We start from the raw sequence: 18297 nt of genomic DNA, 5'->3' as shown, positions 1-18297 counted from the left end.
AGACCTTGAGAAGAGAAACCTCGGTTATCCCGGGGTTCAGGGCCTCTAGTCAGGTCACTCTGGTTCAGTCCCCTGTTGAGAATCTGCATTGCCACCCTAAACGTACTGAATCACAGTCTATGTGTTATCAGGACCCGCAAGTGACTCGGGCATTCATAGAAATCTTGCAAACATGTAGATTGTGGGTCTTATTAACATGTAAAGGGGCCTTCGCTGCATAGTGGTTACATTTCCTGTGATCTGCAAGGTCAGCAATTCTAAACCCCCAACTGCTCCTGGGGTGAAAGATGGTGTTTCCTACTCCTGTACAGATAAAGAGTCTCAAAAACTCATGAGGGGCAGTTCTCCCCTGGTCTACAGGGTCGCTACGGGTCGGCACCGCCTCGATGATGGCATTGCGTTTGGCTTGGATGATGAACATGTCCATTCTGACTTAATCCATTTACGGGGGATTCCAAAACTTGGCAGAAAATGCCAATCAACAGACACTGATTGCAGTCCCCTCCCCGCCCCCGACTGGTCAAACTGGAATGAACCAGTTGGAAGCCCCCTGTTCTGTTTCTGTCACTGCCTTGCCTCCCTATTGGGCACATGGCCAGTGCACTTCATGCCATCCAGCTGGCCTGATGACAAGAAAGTTATGTCACCTGTCTGGCAACCTCTTAGTACATGCGGGTCTCCTCAATCCTCCCCACCTACCCTCCTCAGGCCGGCTCTTCTCCAAAAAGAGCTCTAAATGAACACTGTACCAAGTGCCCCTGCATGTTCGTTTGCAAAATTAATGATCCTAATGGAAAGGCAAATTAATCTCTGATGCTTGGTTGAAGACATAGAGACAAATTACTGTTCCGGAGCCTGAGCCATCTTAACACACCTCACTCCTAACATCCTCCAGCCCCCTTCCATGTCAGTCATGTCATAAAGAGCAGAGACAATACAGCGTGCAACTCCATCTTTGAATTCAAAGGGCCACTGATTCTGGCAACGTTTACCAAATGCCTGGTTTGGGCAAGGTCTGTGCAGGGTACCCAGGAGACGCTGCCCAGAGGAAGCATCACACAAGCAATGCCACACATGTTGCCCTTTCTACTCCCATGATTCGAAAAGACTGCAGGAAAAGATTCTGTGAATCTTAGCGGTTTCTTCCGTTTGAGGAGGAGCTCAACAGCTTTCCCCAAATCTCCATCTCAGGTCTGAGGGTTCACGAAGCAGTCTTTGGGGACTGGGTAGATCGATGCGAAGTGAGCTTTGTTTTCCTAGCCAGAGGCCTCTGCTGCAGTGCACCGCTCAGTTGCTCTGAGTTGGAATATTAAATCCACACTCCAGTCAGTGTGTCATCTGCACACCCCAACACTCATCGCAGTTCGCTCTCTCTTCAGAGGCTGGCCTGCGTGCTGGCTGGTGCTCAGATCTCCCCCAGATGTTTGCAAGGAGCACAACTGAAGTCCCGGAACTGTGTCGGGCTCAATTGGAGGGAGGCTCGGTGCTAGGAAAAGCCCCAGTGTCTGTGTCCTGTGTGAATCACAGTGCCCAGCTGGGGGTGTGGGAGAAAAATCCATGCAGGATAGTGCCAGCCAGTGAGCTCTGTAGAACCTGCGCCATGCACATCAGAGCGTGGTGTGTGTGTGTGTGTGTGTGTGTGTGTGTGTGTGTGTGTGTGTGTGTGTGTGTTTCCAGGGGCTTTTCCATTTATCCTTTGTGCCTATGAGAGAGAGAGAGAGAGAGACAGAGTTTCCGGTGGCTTTTCCATTTATCCTTTGTGCCCACGGCGGGAGTATTGGGTGTAAACTCAGAGGGCGGGGAGGAGCTGCTTGCCGACCCCTCGCTGTGTCCTGTCCTGTAATTGTGGAGTGACAGCGGAGATTCCGGCCGGCCGGGACGGGCCCGCCATGGACTGGGTCTGCGCCGGGGCCTCGCGGCAGGGGACCCGGCAGGCAGCCCAGAGGCTGGCCCGCGGGCGCCGTCTGCGGGCGCTGGGAGGGTGCTCCACCTGGTCGCCGCCCGAGGGGCGGGGCCGGCTCCCTCCGCGCGCCCGAGCGCGCGCTCCCCGCGTCCGGCGCACGCGCGAGGCCGGGCGGGAGCGCGCCCCGGCAGCGGCGGGCGGCGGCGGGGAGCTGGCGCGCGCGGCAGCGGCGGCGGCGGCGGCGGCGGCGGCGGCTGTGGCGGCCGCGGCGAGCGAGCCGGGGCGGTGTGGAGAGCGAGGAAGGGGCGGAGGAGCGGGCGGAGGAGGGGAGTGAGAACCGCATTCCCTATTCCCAACTCCCGGCCCGGACTTTGTCGATGGGGCTGCTCGGCGGCGCCTGCGGCTGAGGGAGACCGGCGGCGGCGGCGGCGGCGCGGAGGCGGCCGAGGGGCGAGCCGGTGAGTGGCTGGGGCCCCACGCCGCTCGCGTAACGGTCTGGCCGCGCGGGAGTCGCCGCGCGCCGGGGCCGGCCGGCCGGGGGGCGCCCTGTTGCTCGTCGCCGCGCGCCACGCGGGGACCCCGGCCCGCCCCGCCCCCTCGGCACCTGGGCTCGGGCGGGACGGGGTCCGGGCGCGGGGCGGGGGGACGCGGGGACGCGGGGCGGCTCGGGGCCCTCGGCCAGGCTGGCGTGCCAGGGGCCCCCTGCGCCCGCTCTGTTGGCGGGCGGAAGCGCGGCAACGTGTCTGGCCCATGCTGCCGGCCACGCGCCCCCCGCGCCGTCCCTGGGCGCCGGCGTGGGGGCGCGCAGGGGCCCCTTCGGGCGCGGGGCGCGGGCGCGGAGTCCCTTTGCGGCGAGAGTCGCGCGGAAGCCCGACTGGGGCGCCGCGCCGGGGGCGGTGTCACTGTGACTGACACCTCGGGGCTCAGTCCCGAGCGGAGGCGCCCTGCCTGCCCCACGCTGTCGCCGCAGCTCTGAGTTGTGGGGGAAGCGGGCTTCTGCTACTTCCGAGGCCCGAGACTCGGGTGGTTTGGCCAAAGTGGCTGTGGGCCGAGCACACGCTGCTCCGTGGGCGTTCGAACGCCGCTGCGAGCTGCGCCCCCCCCCCCCGGACGTTGATCTGGGACCCGAAAGGTGCTGGGCCCCCCTCCCCCGGGAGGGACTGGGGAGGGCGGAGTGGGAGGGGAGGTGGAGCGAGGACGGCGGAGGGCCCGAGGGGGTCCGTTGAGTGTTCGGAGGGCGTGATGACAAGCATGTGGATTGGTTGGTAGGGTGGTTGTGTTTTTTGGGGGGGCCGAAGGACTTCTTAACACTTTCCTGGGAGTTTACTGCGATTCGGGCTCCCAGGAGTACAGCTGGAGAGCGCCTCCGTTCCCGTTCCATCCTCAGGGGGGTGTGCATTTGTATACGTGTGTCGAGGGGTTGGGGGTGGATGAGGGAAGACTTGAGGAGCGGTGGGGAGGTTCAGAAAATTCTCCGCATCACTTCTAAGCAGCCTGTCACGTCCAGCTAGCCGAGTTTTATGCCGGCCTTGGCATTTTGAGGGGAAGGGGGGCGTCTTATTTCATGAGTCGGCGAATTGGTCTTGTAATGACCAATGTTCTGAGGACATTTGGTTAGAGGTGCGTGTTGAAATGCTCCTCATTTGGTGTATGATTTAGCAGCCATTTCTTTTGGTGAAATCTCTCAGTGGTCGTTTGGAAACTTAATGTCCGTTGAGTGTTTTTGGCAAGGTAACAACATACTGTTACGAATGCGGAGACAGTTGCGGTATACAGGTATAGCAGCTGGACCCCAAGTAATCCTGCCGCTTCTGTGGGTCTCCTGTGCGACTGTGATAAGGTATTGGGGCTTGATTATAGGATTGTCTTTTGAGGCCTTATTGCTGTAAACAAAGAACTTTAAGGCTCATGTCATTTTGAGGTCATTTGTACCTTAAATCTGTCATCTATTTAAATACATATGTTTGCATAATGTGTTCTTTCAGGTTCGGGTTTCTTTTATTCTAGAGGAGGGTTACGTAATTTACAAATGATAACGCTTGTGATATCGCTGTCTTGTCCATAGACACTGCCCACTAAATTCCTGTATTAAAAAAGTACTCAGGTGTGGGTGTCCCCCTTTCTAACCAATGTCAATTCCTTTTCTACCTGGAATGTCAAAAATAATGATTTTACATTCTAGATTAAATCAATGCTGTAAACAAGGTGCTTAAGTAAGTCTGGTGTATAAATAGGTGTTTGGGTTTTTTTTTGGTTATTTTCTATGCCAACTGTTGGGCTTTTAAAAAAATGAGTAATATTTTTCTTAACAGTTGAGGGAGCAGTTTTTTGGGTTATTTTTCCCTTTCCTGTGGTTGCAGGCTGAAGTTGTTCCAGACTACACAGCCTGCTTCTGTCTCATCCTCCTTTCTCCTTCTCATTTCCCGGCTTGGGATCACCAAGAAAATCATAACCGTGAGACTTATATGTGTTACCCTTTCAAAGCTGTTTTAAAATTGTAGTTGCTTGAGTGAGTCTTTCCCCCTCATATGCTTTACCATTGAACAATGGTTGGCTAGCAGAAAACTGCAGATGTTGCAATTAAATGCCTTTCACATTTTGAACATCTAAGCTTTGTTCAGAGGAAGTAGTATCAGTACATTATTGCTAAGATATTTGCAAATAGTTCAGGGCTCGTGATAGAGGCTATCTAAGTGTGAAGGCATCAAGGAAGTAAATATTGAAAGAGGCAAGAGGTCCCATCTGTGCTTTTCATAGCATTACTGTAATGAACATTACCAAGCACTAGGTGATTTTTTAAAGAGCATTTTGCTAATTAGATATTAAGTATATAATTCTGATAATGTTCCTTTCCAAAGGATTCATTTGGTTGATGACAAAATTTGTATCAAAGCTCTCCTTAAGTATAATTGTCATGCAAGGGATGTACTGATAGCCTAGGAAGAGGAAAGACTTACCCATTAGATAAAACAAATACTGAGCTGATTGAGTATTTGTTACAGCTCAACAACAACAAAACCTACTGAGGAAAAAATGTTCTAGTTTTGACTTTACCTGCAGGCTCTTTCCTGCTCTAAATAGTCCTCCAACTGTGACTATCTGAAGAGCAGATAAGCACAAACGATCTTGATGGATTGGGTACTAATATACTGAAATGAGTATTTTAGTTCTTCTAGTGATCGATATTTGGACAGTGTAACGAACACCTGCAGGGATTGTCCCACTGTTCCTGTTATGTGGGTATGGCCACTGGAGGGAGACTTTACAGTTCAGGTTCACCCTAGCTCTTGTTCACGCACAGTACTGTGAACCCTCTCTGGGCACTTTGCCAAGGTGCTGGATATGTGTTGAGGAGGGAGGATGCACTCAGAATCAAGTCTTGATCAAGGTGTTTTAGCGACTTTTATTTCACAGAATACTTCTCTTTATAGTCTGAGTTATTAACAGTATACTTTTTGGTTTACTCTTAAGTGGGCTAAGTACATATCTAACATGGTAAAAGATGAGAGTCATGAATACATTATAACTTTCCAGGTCTGGTTTGACTGACTGTCACTCGTCTTAGAAGAAAGGTAGGTTTAAGTACTAGTTAGTGTGCATAGATTAGTAGTCTGGAAGGACAGCACCACTCTTCCCTGACGTACATGTATTACACCCAACCCTATACTAGCAGATTGGTTTCTCATCTAAATAAACGTTTAGAGGAGAAATACTGAGGTGAAGCATCCCTTCTCCCTAATTTTAGTGTTCATTTCACTAGGTAGAAATTCTTCCTTTATCATAATGATAAATATAAGGTTAAAGCCCCACAACGTTAATGACCATTGGGGAGCCCCAGTGGTCTAGTGGTTATGGATTGAGCTACGATCCATCTACATGGCCAGCAATTTGAAACCACCAGCAACTCTGAGGGACAAAGACAGCTTTCTACTCCCATAAACAGTGATAGTCTTGGAAACCCCCAGGGCGTTGCTCTGAGTCACTATTGATTTGATGGCAGTGAGTTTGTTGACCATTAACTGGAAATTCTTGTTGTTGCTGAGTTCTAGCACTTACATTTCGACTCACAGGGCCAATGAAGTCAGAAGAGCTTGTTTCTCCTTTTCCCTTTCTGAAAATAGTGTACCTGCTTTGTGTCTGATTCAGGCATAATATCTCAGTAAACCAATGATGCATGTTTCTAGCAGTTTAGGGAGAATTTAAATTCTTACAGAGTCTCCCTCATGCTAAGTTCCTTCACAGAATAATAAACAGGATAGAATTTAGGATCATTTCTGCTTTGTATCTGAGCTTATTCTCCTTCTTTAAGACATTTTTGCTTTTATCCTAAAACTGGTTTTAAAAAAATCGAGAGTATATCAGAAGACATACTTAAGAAAATGTCCATCCCCATCTCGCCACAGGATTAGGTTAACTATTTAGGGACACTTTTTAAAGGTGTCAGTGGGTTTTGAGTTGGGCTGCTAACCGTAAGCTTAGGAGTCTAAAGCCACCAGCCACTCTGAGGGAGAAAGATGGGGCTTTTGACTCCTGTAAAGAATGACAATTTCAGAAACCCACAGGGATAGTTCAACCCTGTTCTATAGGTTCACTATGAGTCAGCATCCACTCCACAGCAGTGAGTGAATTACTTGTTAAAATTTCTTCTATTGAAGTTACCGTTCATGGCAGAACGAGACTTTAAAGACAATATAGAGAGTTTTCATAAAGATCAAGTGATGTTCAAAGCCAGCTATCCTCTGTCCCCTGGTATTTAGTTCTTCCCAAGTCACCCTTCTGCCCTTGTTTGGTGAACTTGTTTCACAATCACTCTTTCTATATACTTTCTATCTGCCACAGAGCCCATAACTTTGCTAGTTACTTAGTAGCTCTGAAATAAAGATCAAATTTGAATTCACTTAGTTTATTGGGGAATGGATCTACAGAGCCAGTTCATAATTTTATGGTTTTAGAAGAAATCTTTTGTAGAAAGTGATTGAGACTGTCACTTGATAAATGGGCTTAGTGACATTGGAATACGTGGGCAGCAGAGCAGGTTTAGAACTGTTTGTTGATCACATAGAATATCAATGGGACATTACTTTTACAGGGTTTTTTTTTCTAGATGATACTGCTAGATCTCAACTGAGTTGGATAAGTGTTGCAAAAAGATCAGGGAAGGCAATTAAAGATGCTTGGAGACTTTTCTAAAAATATTTTCGAGGAAGTGTGAGCCAGCTGCTTTTCTAAGCCAGCAGAGGACCATATACTTAGGGAAATGTGAAGGGTAAGGAATTGATTTAAGGACCCAGGGGGACCACATATTGGAAGGTGTTTTAACCTAGAAAATGCTAAACTGATTTAGTTGAAAGCATACATCAATAGTGTAACTTAGGGTTTATACTTTATGCCGGAGCTCATTTTTACCAGGAAGTGGCCTCTGGTATAGGGGTTTTCCACTAAAGAGAATTCCCTCAGAATTCCTTGAGTTATCCTGCACCAAAGGATTCTCATTTAGTAGATGTGGAGCAGGAATATGTTGTTTTTTTTTTTAAGTCTCTGGTAGCTACTATTTGAGTATTGAAAAATCACAGCTTATGGAATATTTTGCTTAATAACAAAATCAGTGTAGCTCTTAGGGGACTCTGATCCTAGAACTTGCTCTGTCTCTACTTTAGCCAAGCCCACACCTCTGTAACCCTCAGCGTGTGTGGCTACCTTGCACAGATGCTTGCTTGCATGTTTGTATGTGCATGTGTGAAGTTGGCCCCTCTCTAAAAGGACTCTTGGGATTATATTTATCTGAACCATTGTAAGGAGCCCTGGTGGTCCACTGGTGACAAAAGGGCACTGGATAAAACCCACCAGCCACTGTGTGGGAGAACAATGGGCAGGCGGTTTTCTTAAAGATTTACCGCCTTTATGTGCCTGGGGACCTTTTCTACTCTTGTCTAGAGGGTCACTATGAGGCAGAATCCTAGCATAGGCAAGTAAGTCTCCAGTGCTGCTTCAGTTTGGTGAAACATTTCAATGGACATTCCATCAATTCCTGGAGCCTTGTTTTTGGCTAATGCTCTCATAGCAGCTTGAACGTCTGCCTTCAGTACCTCTGGTCCTTGATCGCTTTCTGTACCCTGAAATGGTGGTGTCTGCTAGTTCTTTTTGATACGGTGACCCGGCGTATTCTTTCCATCTTTTTTTGATACTTCCTGCATCATTCAGTATTATGCCCATAGAATCTTTCAACATTGTAACTCGAGGCTTGAGGGTTTTTTTCCCTTCAGTTCTTCTAGTTTTAGTTGTGCTAAGTATATTCTTCCCTTTTGACTTCCTAGTGTTTGGTCTTTGCACATTTCACTATATTTGATTTTGTCATCGTGAGCAGCCCTTAGTGCATCAAATCGGATCTTGAAGATACATGGTCTTGAAATCCAGGTGGGATATCCTCAAGGCCAAATTTAGGCTCTAGTGCACTTGCTTTCATTTTCTTCAGCTTCAACTGAAGCTTATGTCCCAGCAGTTTGGTGGTCTGTTCCACAGTCAGCCCCTGGCCTTTTTTAGCTGCAGATATTGAACTTCTCCTTTGTGTCTTCCATCTAGAGAAGTTCATAATGTATAGTTGCTTTTTTGTGCTGTTGGAAAAAGGTGTTTGCTATGAACAAGTCGTGACCTTGCAGAATTCTATTATGCGATCTCGTTTCATTTCTATCATCAAGATCATGTTTCTAACTATTGTTCCTTCCTCTTAGTTTCCAACTTTTGCATTCTAATCACCAATCATTATCAATGCATATTGATTGTATATTTGATGAATTTCAAACTGAAGATGTTGGTAGCATTCTTCAATTTCATCAGAAGCTTTAGGGGTTGGTGTATAAATTTGAATAGTAGGTGTATTCCTTCGGTAGATAGAATCCTATCATAGACCGCATTGTACTTCAACATAGATCTTGAAATGTACTTTTTGATGGTGAATGTGCCGTCTTCCCCGTGGAGTGTGTCATTTCCTATTCAAATTGGCCAGCACCAGTCATTTCAGCTCACTAACCCATAGGATATTGATCTTTCGGCATTCCATTTCATTTTGACCACTCCCAGTTTTCCTAGATTCATACTTTGTACATTCCAAGTTCTGATTACTTATTGATGTTTGCAGCTCTGCCTTCTCATTTTTAAGTTGTGCTCATCAGCAAATGAAGGTCCTGAAAGTTTTACTCCCATATTTTGAGGGGTTTCCGAATTGAGGGGCTCATCTTCTGGCATTATCTCTGACAAGATCCTGCTGTTCCTATTCATTGGGCCTTCAGTATCTGACAGTGTTTCAATGCTGTCCATAAGGCTGCTGATGCCTCCGAAATGGGCAGCCTAGTCCTTCTTCATAGTTTATTCTTCGTCTGGAAGCTCTGCTGGAATCTCTTCACTTTGCGGGACCCTACTGATATGTGAAATGCCAGCGACATAACTCGCAGCAGCACAGCAACACACAAGCCACCGCAGTAGGACAAACAGACAAGTCTCGCACAAAGGAATACAGTATCACTGTTTACTAGCTTTCCATGTATAAGGAGAGTAAGAACTTTAAAGATCAGGCAAGGAATTTGAATAGAGGCCCCTTCCTGTCTTTTACTACTCAGTTATCTACAGTCATTGTGAATTACACAACAATTTGACTTTTTGTTACCTCATTTTGTTGACCTTTGCTTTGCCACTTGCTCGCTTTGGATCTTTCCAAAGCATTCACCTTTATTTTATTTACATATATATACAGACAATTACAGATCCCATGGTCTTGTAATTGCGTATTAAGTTAAATACATATACACATACATAAAATATCTATTTACACTGGTATATTTTATCCCCAAACAAAAAGAATCATTACTCTGGTGTTTATTTGCATAGATAAAACTGTTTGCTCTTTTTATGTTCATCCACTGAATATTCTTTTCTCTGAGACCTTGAACTAAGAAATGTAGATAATTGAATGGTTGTTCTGTTATCAAATAAAATTTCCACTAATAGCAACCCCATATGACAGAGTAAAGATGTTTAATGTGTTGAAGCTGCTTATTTTAGAAGTGACATGATTATTATGTATATTCCTATATAAATGGGTTCAAGGGTTTTCATTTTTTTAAAATCAATAACCTCTTGAGAAAGGGGTTAAGTGAAGAATTTATTCCAAACCCACATTTTAAAGAAATATAGAATATCTTGTAAGACTAATCAAAAGTTTCACACTATGCCCTCACCAGTCCATAATATTAGATTCTTGAGACCCCATGGCAGAGAAATTTTCCATGAAGGAATTTAAGACTTCATGGAAGAAATAAGGTTGAGACTGAGTTTGTGAGTATACCCCCCAAAAAATGTTTATAGAATTTATGTTGACCGGATTAAAAAATAACTCACTCACTTCCATTGAGTCTACTCAGATTCAGGGTGAGACATTACCGTGAAGGGAGGACTGGGAGAGGATTGAAGTAGTATACTATCTTGGAAAGGTTGGACATTTGGGACATCTTTAATCTCCAACTCTTTGGGACTAATCTGGTACTAATGCTTCTCAAAGAAATTATCAAGTACATCTGTCATTCCCAAATTAAAAAGTATAGGATGTTGTTTATAATCGGATGTGTTCTACTAATATCTTCATTAAGAAGCCCTGGTGGCTGTGCAGTGAGGTACTAACCTCAAGGTCAGCAGTTCAGATCTGCCAGTTACTCCACAGGAGAAAGATGAGGCTGTATGCTCCTGTAAAGGTTTAAAACATCTCAGAAACCCCAACGTGGCAGTTCTACTCTGCCCTACAGTCTAGGGGAGAGGGAAATGACAATAAATTGCAAGAGACATTTTTCAGAGTGTCTTATTTAGTGCTGCCCTCATTTCCACTTGAAAGTTGCTGTTTCCCACCCTCTGGCTCCAACTATTGTCCTAGAGACAATATAACTAGAATGTCTGATATTAGAAATAATGGTAATAATCTTTTAGTGAGCTTTATTTAACTCAGTTTGCTGGAGTTCAGGATATATTCGTTTCCACCAACTATAAAAACTTGGTGTCATTACTCATCAGACACAGCGTAACGGTGATCTCACATTGTTCTCATCTCCCTTCTCCCCATTCTACTCTTGTGCAGACTTCCTGTCTTGGAAACCCACAGGCACAGCTCCACGATGTACTCTAGGGTCACTATGAGGTAGTTGGATTCCATTCTTTGGTGGTACCCGTAAATTCCCATGTTTGTATTTTCCACATTTCATTGGGTTGTTTGTTTTGTCTTTGGTGTCTAGCTTCATTCCATTTTGGTCAGAAAAAATATTTTATATGATTTCATGAAAGTTGGAAAGGGGGAAGGGGGAGAAAGGGGGACTCCATCACAAGGTTGGCTATATAGCCCCTCCTCCCCCCAAGGAGATGCATAACAGAAATGTTGGTGAAGTGAGACAGCACAGCAAAAGAAACGAAATGATAATAACAATATATAATTGACCAAGGAGTCACTAGTGGGGGAGGGAAGGGGGAAAAAGAGCTCATACCAAGGGCTCAAGTAGAAAATGTTTTGGAGATGATGATAGCAGCATATGTATAAATATGCTTGATATAATTGATGTATGGAATGTTGTAAGAGCCCCCAATAAAATGATTTTAAAAATGTATCATGACTTGCTGAATGACCTAAAATGTGGTCCAGCCTGGAGAAAGACAAAGACCAAAGGGTTTGTGGGGGAAATTCCCTTATGTTTTCATTCCATTTTCCCACATTTGAAGCCCCTTCCTCATACATTGTTCTCCTTTCGGGCACTCTTTTGTAGTAAGTCTGCCTGGTTTATAGTGTCCTTCAACTTCTCTTTCCTGTTGATCTTCTTTCTAGATGTTCTGTCCCATGTTAGAAGTGATATATGGGAGTTAGTAACTTACTGTAGTATGATATTTCACCCTTCAGTTCTATCGGTGTTGGCTTGATAGACTAAGATGCTTCAGTGTTGGGTATATACTTTTGATTATTAAATCTTGATGAATTGATCCCTTTACTATTCTATAATGTCCATTTTAATCTCTTCTGACAGAGTTTATGTGAAAATTCTGTTTTTTCTGATAATAAGAGTGTCACCCCAACTCTCTTGGTTATTTTTTTCTCTGGAATATCATTTCCCATGCTTTCACGTGGTTCCACATTGGACTGCGAGCTGTAAAGCTGGCAGTTTGATTTGACACCAACAGCTGCTCGGAGGGAGAAAGGCAGGGCTTTTGACTCCGGTAAAACAGTTACAGTCTGGGAAACCCACAGGGCAGTTCTTCTACCCTGTTATAGGGTCACTCGGAGTCAGCATTGACTTGATGGCAGTGAGTTTGGTAGGTTTTTGGGGGGTCGAGGGGCGGGCGGGTCACTCTATGTCCTCGGGTTTTAAATATGTCTTTTGTAAATAGCCTAAAATTAGATTTTTTTTTTTTAGAAAAATCTGTGCTACCACTCGTGGCCTTTTGAGTTAAGAATTTATGTTCACTAATTACAGATCAGAGGTGACTTCTGCCATTTTGTTACTTGTTTTTCTGTATGGCCTAAGCTTTCCCTGGCTTTTCCTTTTAGCGCTGCTCGCTTTTGGCTTTTGTTGGCTTAGTTTAGTAGCTTTATTTGTTGCTCTCCTTTCATGTATGTCTCTGTTTTATTTTTCCATTAGTTATCATGAGTGTTTAACAACTTGTCTTTGTAACATTGCAGGGTAAGTTGGTACCAATTTAACTCCAGTACCAGACAAGAAATTTCATAATCAAGACCATCTCTCTCCACCTCGTTGTTGTCTTTGTCTCTCATCTTATCCTTGCTTTTTACATATTTGTAGCTAAAAAACATGAAGGACAAAAAATTTAGAATTAGCAAACATGCAATCAATAAACAAGTGATACCTCATACTTTATACTTGTCCATTCATTTCCCCCCTTTATTAACAATCTTTCTTGTGAGGTGTAGTCTTGGTTTACTTTGTAGGACAAGCCACATTGGTCAAACATTTAGTTGACTCACCCCTAATGTGATGGCTGGAACGGTTTCTCTTTGGTGTGATGTAAGCTGGTGTTGATTTTGCAAGGCTTATACTGCTGAGAGCCAGACATTCCCCACCCTGTTCTAAGGCCTTTCCCCTTCCATTTGGAGAACTCTTATTAGTAGTTTTTGGCAGGGCCAGTCTGTTGAATATGTACTCTCCACCGAGAACAGTTTCTTTTCACCCATACCCACCCATTAAATCAGGTGTCCTCAAACTTTTTAAACAGGGGACCAGTTCACTGTCCCTCAGACCCATTGGAAGGCTAAACTATAGTTAAAAAAACAAAACAAACTATGAACAAATTCCTGTGCACACTGCACATATCTTATTTTCAAGTTAAAACAACAACAAAAAAAAAACAGGGCAAAAACATCCAGCAGGCCAGGGTGGGCTGCATGTGGCCCTCAGGCCGCAATTTGAGGACACCTGCATTAAATGGTAGTTTCGCTAGGTATCATATTCATTGTTGACTTTCTTTTCCCTTTCACTACTTTAAATATATCTTCCCTTCTAGTTTACAATGCTTCTGAGCATGCTCAGGACTTAATCCTATTAAGGACCTTTTGTGCATTGTTTGTGGAAATGCTCCACTATATTTTCATTCCGTTTTCCACCAACTTTTAGAAACCCTTTATATGTAACCGTTTGCTTCTCTGTCACTGCTTTCAGGATTCTCTCTCTTTCTAATTTTTGAGAGCCTAACTATGATGTCTTGGTATAGATTCCTTTGAGTTTAATCTGCCTGCGGTTCATTGAGCTTATTGGGTTTGTTGATCCACATCCTTTTGTTAGTCTGGGACCTTGTTCTGCCATTATTTCTTCCAAACGTTCTTTCTGTCCCTGTTTTTTTGTCATCTTCTGGGGTGTTTGTGGTGCATTTATTAGCTTTCATGTTGCTATCCCATGAATCCGTTTCCCTGTGCTCAGCCTTCTGGAACCTCTATTCCTGGTACTCTTCAGCATCTTTAATTACAACTGCCTCATCCTCTAATTCACCCATTCTTCCTTCTGCCTCATTAAATCTTTTGGTAAATCCAGTTGTGTATTTCATTTTCGTTATTGTCCATTTCAATTGCAATCTCTCTTTTGCCCTTTATTTTGTTGTTGCATACTTTTTCTTGTTTCTTTTAGCCCTGACTATATTTTCACTTATTTCTGTAGTTATGCCTAATGCTTTATTAGAGTCTCCCATCTTTTTCATTATTTGGTCCATTTGATTGGAAAATTGCTTCTCTCTTCCTTGTGTGTGTGTCTTGGGATTTTTTTTGTGGTGGTTAGGGCATTGGGATTTTGGAAAGTGTTAACTTTCTACATTTCCCCTGCTATCTGGTGCTTTTGTCTCCAGTGCTTTCTACAAGAAACTCTCAGGCGGGCAAACCTTTGGCCTTTGCAGATGGTTTCCCCTCTCCCTGTTATAGCTCCTTTCTCCTCCCTGCTTTATTTAATTCAAAAGTTCCTGATCTCCTTTTTCAACTTTTCGTCTCTCCTAAAACCCACTAGGGGACACAGTTAAGAAAGCCTATTCACCAGTGGACACAATCTCATCCCTTTGGCTATTACTCTTTTTCCTTCTCTTTATCAATCACATTTTTATTAGGAAAGCCCCTACCCCCACCCCCTCCGCCCCACTTCCAGGCTCTGGTCTTCCCCAAGGTTTCCTTCCCTTCTCTGTGGGGGCTCCTTACATCTGAGCTGGCATTCTGAGGAAGCATAGGCAAACCCTCCTGTTTCTGGGAGGAAGAGCTGGTACTCCTCAGAAGGACCTCTTAGCACTCTGCCTTACTGACTTCAGAGTCTGTGACGTGGTCCTGTGGTGGTTGGGGGAGCAGTTTCCACTTAGGTGACCCACTTCCTGACTGTCTGGGATCTTCTCTAGGAGTTCCTGTCAGTCCAGTTACCATTTGTGGGAGGGGAGGGGAGTCACACTCCAAATGCACCCCCTGGGAGGTCTGCTTTGTTGTTCTTACAACCTGCCCTGTGGTTTGTTGGCTATGGGTGTGGCCTCCATTCAAGGTGTCTGCTTCCCAGCACAAAGCAGCCTCAGTCAACATTCCTCCTGGTCTGTCAGCTGTTTGGAGCAGGGAGAAAAAAAAGACTCATACTGACCTGCAGGGAGGTCTGCCCTGTTGGCTTCAGGGGCCTGAACTGCAGATTGTCCAGGGAGACAGCAAGTAGAGGGAATACTCATTTTGGGATCAGGCACCTAAGCTGAGGCCCTTTGTAGCGTTTTGCAGCAGCCTGACAACCAGCACTTTCACCAGGTGAGGTAGAAAGTGTCTTGCTCTGGTCAGATTCCCACACAAGTCTGCCTATGTGGCCTTTAGTCTCCCGCTGTAGATGATTGGCTATGAGTGTGACTTCTTAAGACTTCTGCTGCCTCACAGAGAGCAGCACCAGTCAAGCAGTCCTTAGCATCAGGTGGAACTGGGAGAAAACAGATCCCAGTGGATTCCCAAAGAGGTTTATCCTGTTGATAGGGGTGAGGGAGGCAGATGCTGAATCTGGGAACAGGCTCCACTGCAGAACCCTTTTATAGCAATTCATGGCAGGCACGAAGAGGCATGCCATGCCCCAAAGGGACATCTCTGGAGATCCGCCTTGCTGCTATCAGAGCCTTCCCTATAATATGTTGACTGCAGGTATAGCTTCCACTCAAGATGTCTGCTTCTCAGCACACAGCTGTCTCAGTCAGCAGTCCTTAACACCTTTTGAAAGGGGGAGCAGATTGACTAGTCCTGACTCCCCAAGAAGCAAGCATGCACAGGGAGGCAAGTGAAGTGGCTGTGAGCACAGACTCCACAGCAAGGGCCACCCATGGCGAGATTTGTATGTAGTAGGTTTGCCAGGGACAATTTCTGGGTGGAGGATATGCTAGCAGACTTACAGTGGACCCCTGGAGAACTGCCTTGTTGAATCTAGGACTGGAGCCATGGTACAGCCAGTGACTGCGATGCTTAGGGAAGTAGGCTCTTTCGCTGGGACGGCCCCCATGGCTGGGAGAAGGTCCCGGACAGTTGAAGTGATTTCCTTAGCATGAGTGACTCTAAGCAGTTTCTGGAGGCTCCCCGATCCAGAATTCCTCAAAGCAGAACACCCTTATTCTGTTGTATTTTTGTGTTTGGGGCTGGGTTGGGAGGAGGCAGAATGACGGTTTGTTTATGCTGCCCTTGAGAGCTGGCTAGCATCCCCATCAGTTTTTGTGTTAGTCTGGGTACTTTAGAGAAACAAATCCATAGAAACTCATGCATAAGAGAGAGTTTTATGTAGAGGCTAAGTGTGCAACAAGAAAACATCCCAACCCTGTGCTGCCCAAGCCCACAAGACCAACATTAACTCATAAGTCCGACACCAGTCCACAAAGTCTTCCTCCATTTCACAAAACAGACGCAATGATGCCGACTGCAGGAGGAAAGCCGAGTCAGTGAATGTGTAAGCATCTCAGTGCTGGCAGGGGTCTCCACATGGCTGCTCCGGCACCCAGGGCTGCATTGGGGTAGGTCCACGCGGCTTCTCCTCAGGGGTGTCTTGCAGGAAGTGAGCCTTGCAAGCTGAAGCAGGGAACTGGCTCAGGCAGCTGCACCCTGGTCCGACCATCACAAAGCAAGAGACCCGACAACTAGAAAGGCGAGGCTCCCTGAGCCATTTATCTCTGCCCTTCAATTAACCCCACATGTGTTTATCGGCAGGTTGGCACAATAAACTAACTACCTCAGGTTTCTTTCTTGGATTAAATCTTTAACAAAGCTGAATCTGGGCCTGTGCAATCAGCCTTGGGTAAGCCTTCCAGGGTTAGCCTGGAACTGAACTTGAAGTTTCACTTGGAAGTACTGCTTTTTCTTGTGGCTTTTCTGTCAGGGAGAGAAGCTGTCTCTAGGTTATTCTTAATAAATGATTATGTTCTCTAGATTTTTTTAAAAATTATACTTGACCCCCCTCAATTATTTTAAAAATATACTTAAACCCCCTCCCATTATTGTTAAATAAACAAGAAAAGAAATGTTTTTTGTTTGTATTTTTAAAAGGCTGTTACTCTTGATATAAAATAGGAGGTCAGATGTCACTGATTCCTATCCAATGTGCTGTTACTTTCAAAGGAAGTGATGATGGGAACGGGGTGAGTAGTGTAGTGGTAGGGCGGAGGCAGAGGAGTTTGAAAATTAGGAGGAAAAAGGAAAATTTTAAGGAACTTTAAAAAAATTACTGATTTTAAGGAAAATAAAAATATCAAATGAAAAATACAAATGCAAAATTTAAAAGCTGTTCAAATGTGAAACACATACATACTCAGTTTAAAGTTAGATACCGTGGAGAAATGTGAAGTGTGCTACCTGATTGTTAACTAGTAGAAAGTATGTGTAAACTACAATGATGACTGCAAGAACTATTTGCTGTACTGTTGTTTTTATGGAATTGAAAACAAGGTTACCAGAAAGCAACTAATATATTTTAACTATAATGTTATTGTTTAGCCATAATTAATGTTCATATCTAGTGAACTTTGTGTGGCACACACAAGTGCTTTCCCCCACATGACTAATTGAGGGCGGCACAGGTATTATCCTCACCTTACAGATGAGGAAAGTACGGCACAGATTGGAAACTAGCATAGAGATGCACTGCTAAGTTGCTGGTAGAAATAGGACTGAAGCGCAGGGAAGGCAGCTGTAGGTTGGACTTGGTTTGACAGCAATAGACACAGCAATTACTAGGTGAGCAGGGAATGTAGAATGACCCCAGCGCTAGAAATAGCGACTGATATAAGCTTGGTGCATTTATTCGTATGAAGTAGAATATATCAGCGGTTCTCTAGGGGCCAGTTTTGGTAATGTCTGAAAAAATGATTGGTAGTCACATCTGGGACTGGGGAAAGAGGCTACTGATTATCTAGTATAGAAACAGGTTTGCTATTAATCAAACAAGGCACAACACGGCATTATCCAGTCTAAAATTAGTAGTGCCGAGGTTGAAAAGCATTGGAATCTAGAGTAGGCAAGGAGTCCCCTTCAACATTTTTGGAGGCGTAATTTCATTTCTCTAGATTTCATCTATTAACCCACTTTCTCCTGACATCTTATCCTGAGACTATCGCTTAGATACGTTGAGTTGACAAATATTCTTGTCCATCTTCTCCTGGGAGGTGGGGGGTTGGGGGGGCAGATTTTTTCCTTCTGATAATATTACCTTGTGTTCATTTTTACTAATTAAACTCTAGAGGCATGGCCGTTTTCAAATTCTGGGAGCCTCTTGGTTATAATTTTTAAAGCAGTTTCTGTATTCCTTTAAGGAGCCCTCGTGGTGCTGTGGGAATATCCATTGGGATGCTGACCTCAGAGTCGGTGGTTCAAACCCACCCACTACTTCTTGAGA

At 45.0% G+C, this 18297-nt stretch overlaps 1 protein-coding gene across 2 annotated transcripts in view; it reads left to right on the top strand.

The window, feature by feature from the left end:
• Positions 1–2202: 2202 nt before the first annotated feature.
• PALS2 (protein associated with LIN7 2, MAGUK p55 family member) overlaps positions 2203–18297 on the top strand; it is a 102045-nt gene continuing 85950 nt past the window's right edge. Inside the window, exon 1 of one of the 2 annotated variants that reach the window (XM_075558282.1) lies at positions 2203–2361. The gene's annotated coding sequence lies outside the window, so the exon portion shown is untranslated. The remainder of the gene's footprint in view (positions 2362–18297) is intronic. The other variant, XM_075558283.1, reaches the window with a different exon arrangement.

The sequence above is a fragment of the Tenrec ecaudatus genome, chromosome 9 (genome assembly GCF_050624435.1).
Source record: "Tenrec ecaudatus isolate mTenEca1 chromosome 9, mTenEca1.hap1, whole genome shotgun sequence".
In the NCBI taxonomy this organism is placed as follows: Eukaryota; Metazoa; Chordata; class Mammalia; order Afrosoricida; family Tenrecidae; genus Tenrec; species Tenrec ecaudatus.
This window is presented reverse-complemented; position numbering and strand designations above follow the sequence as displayed.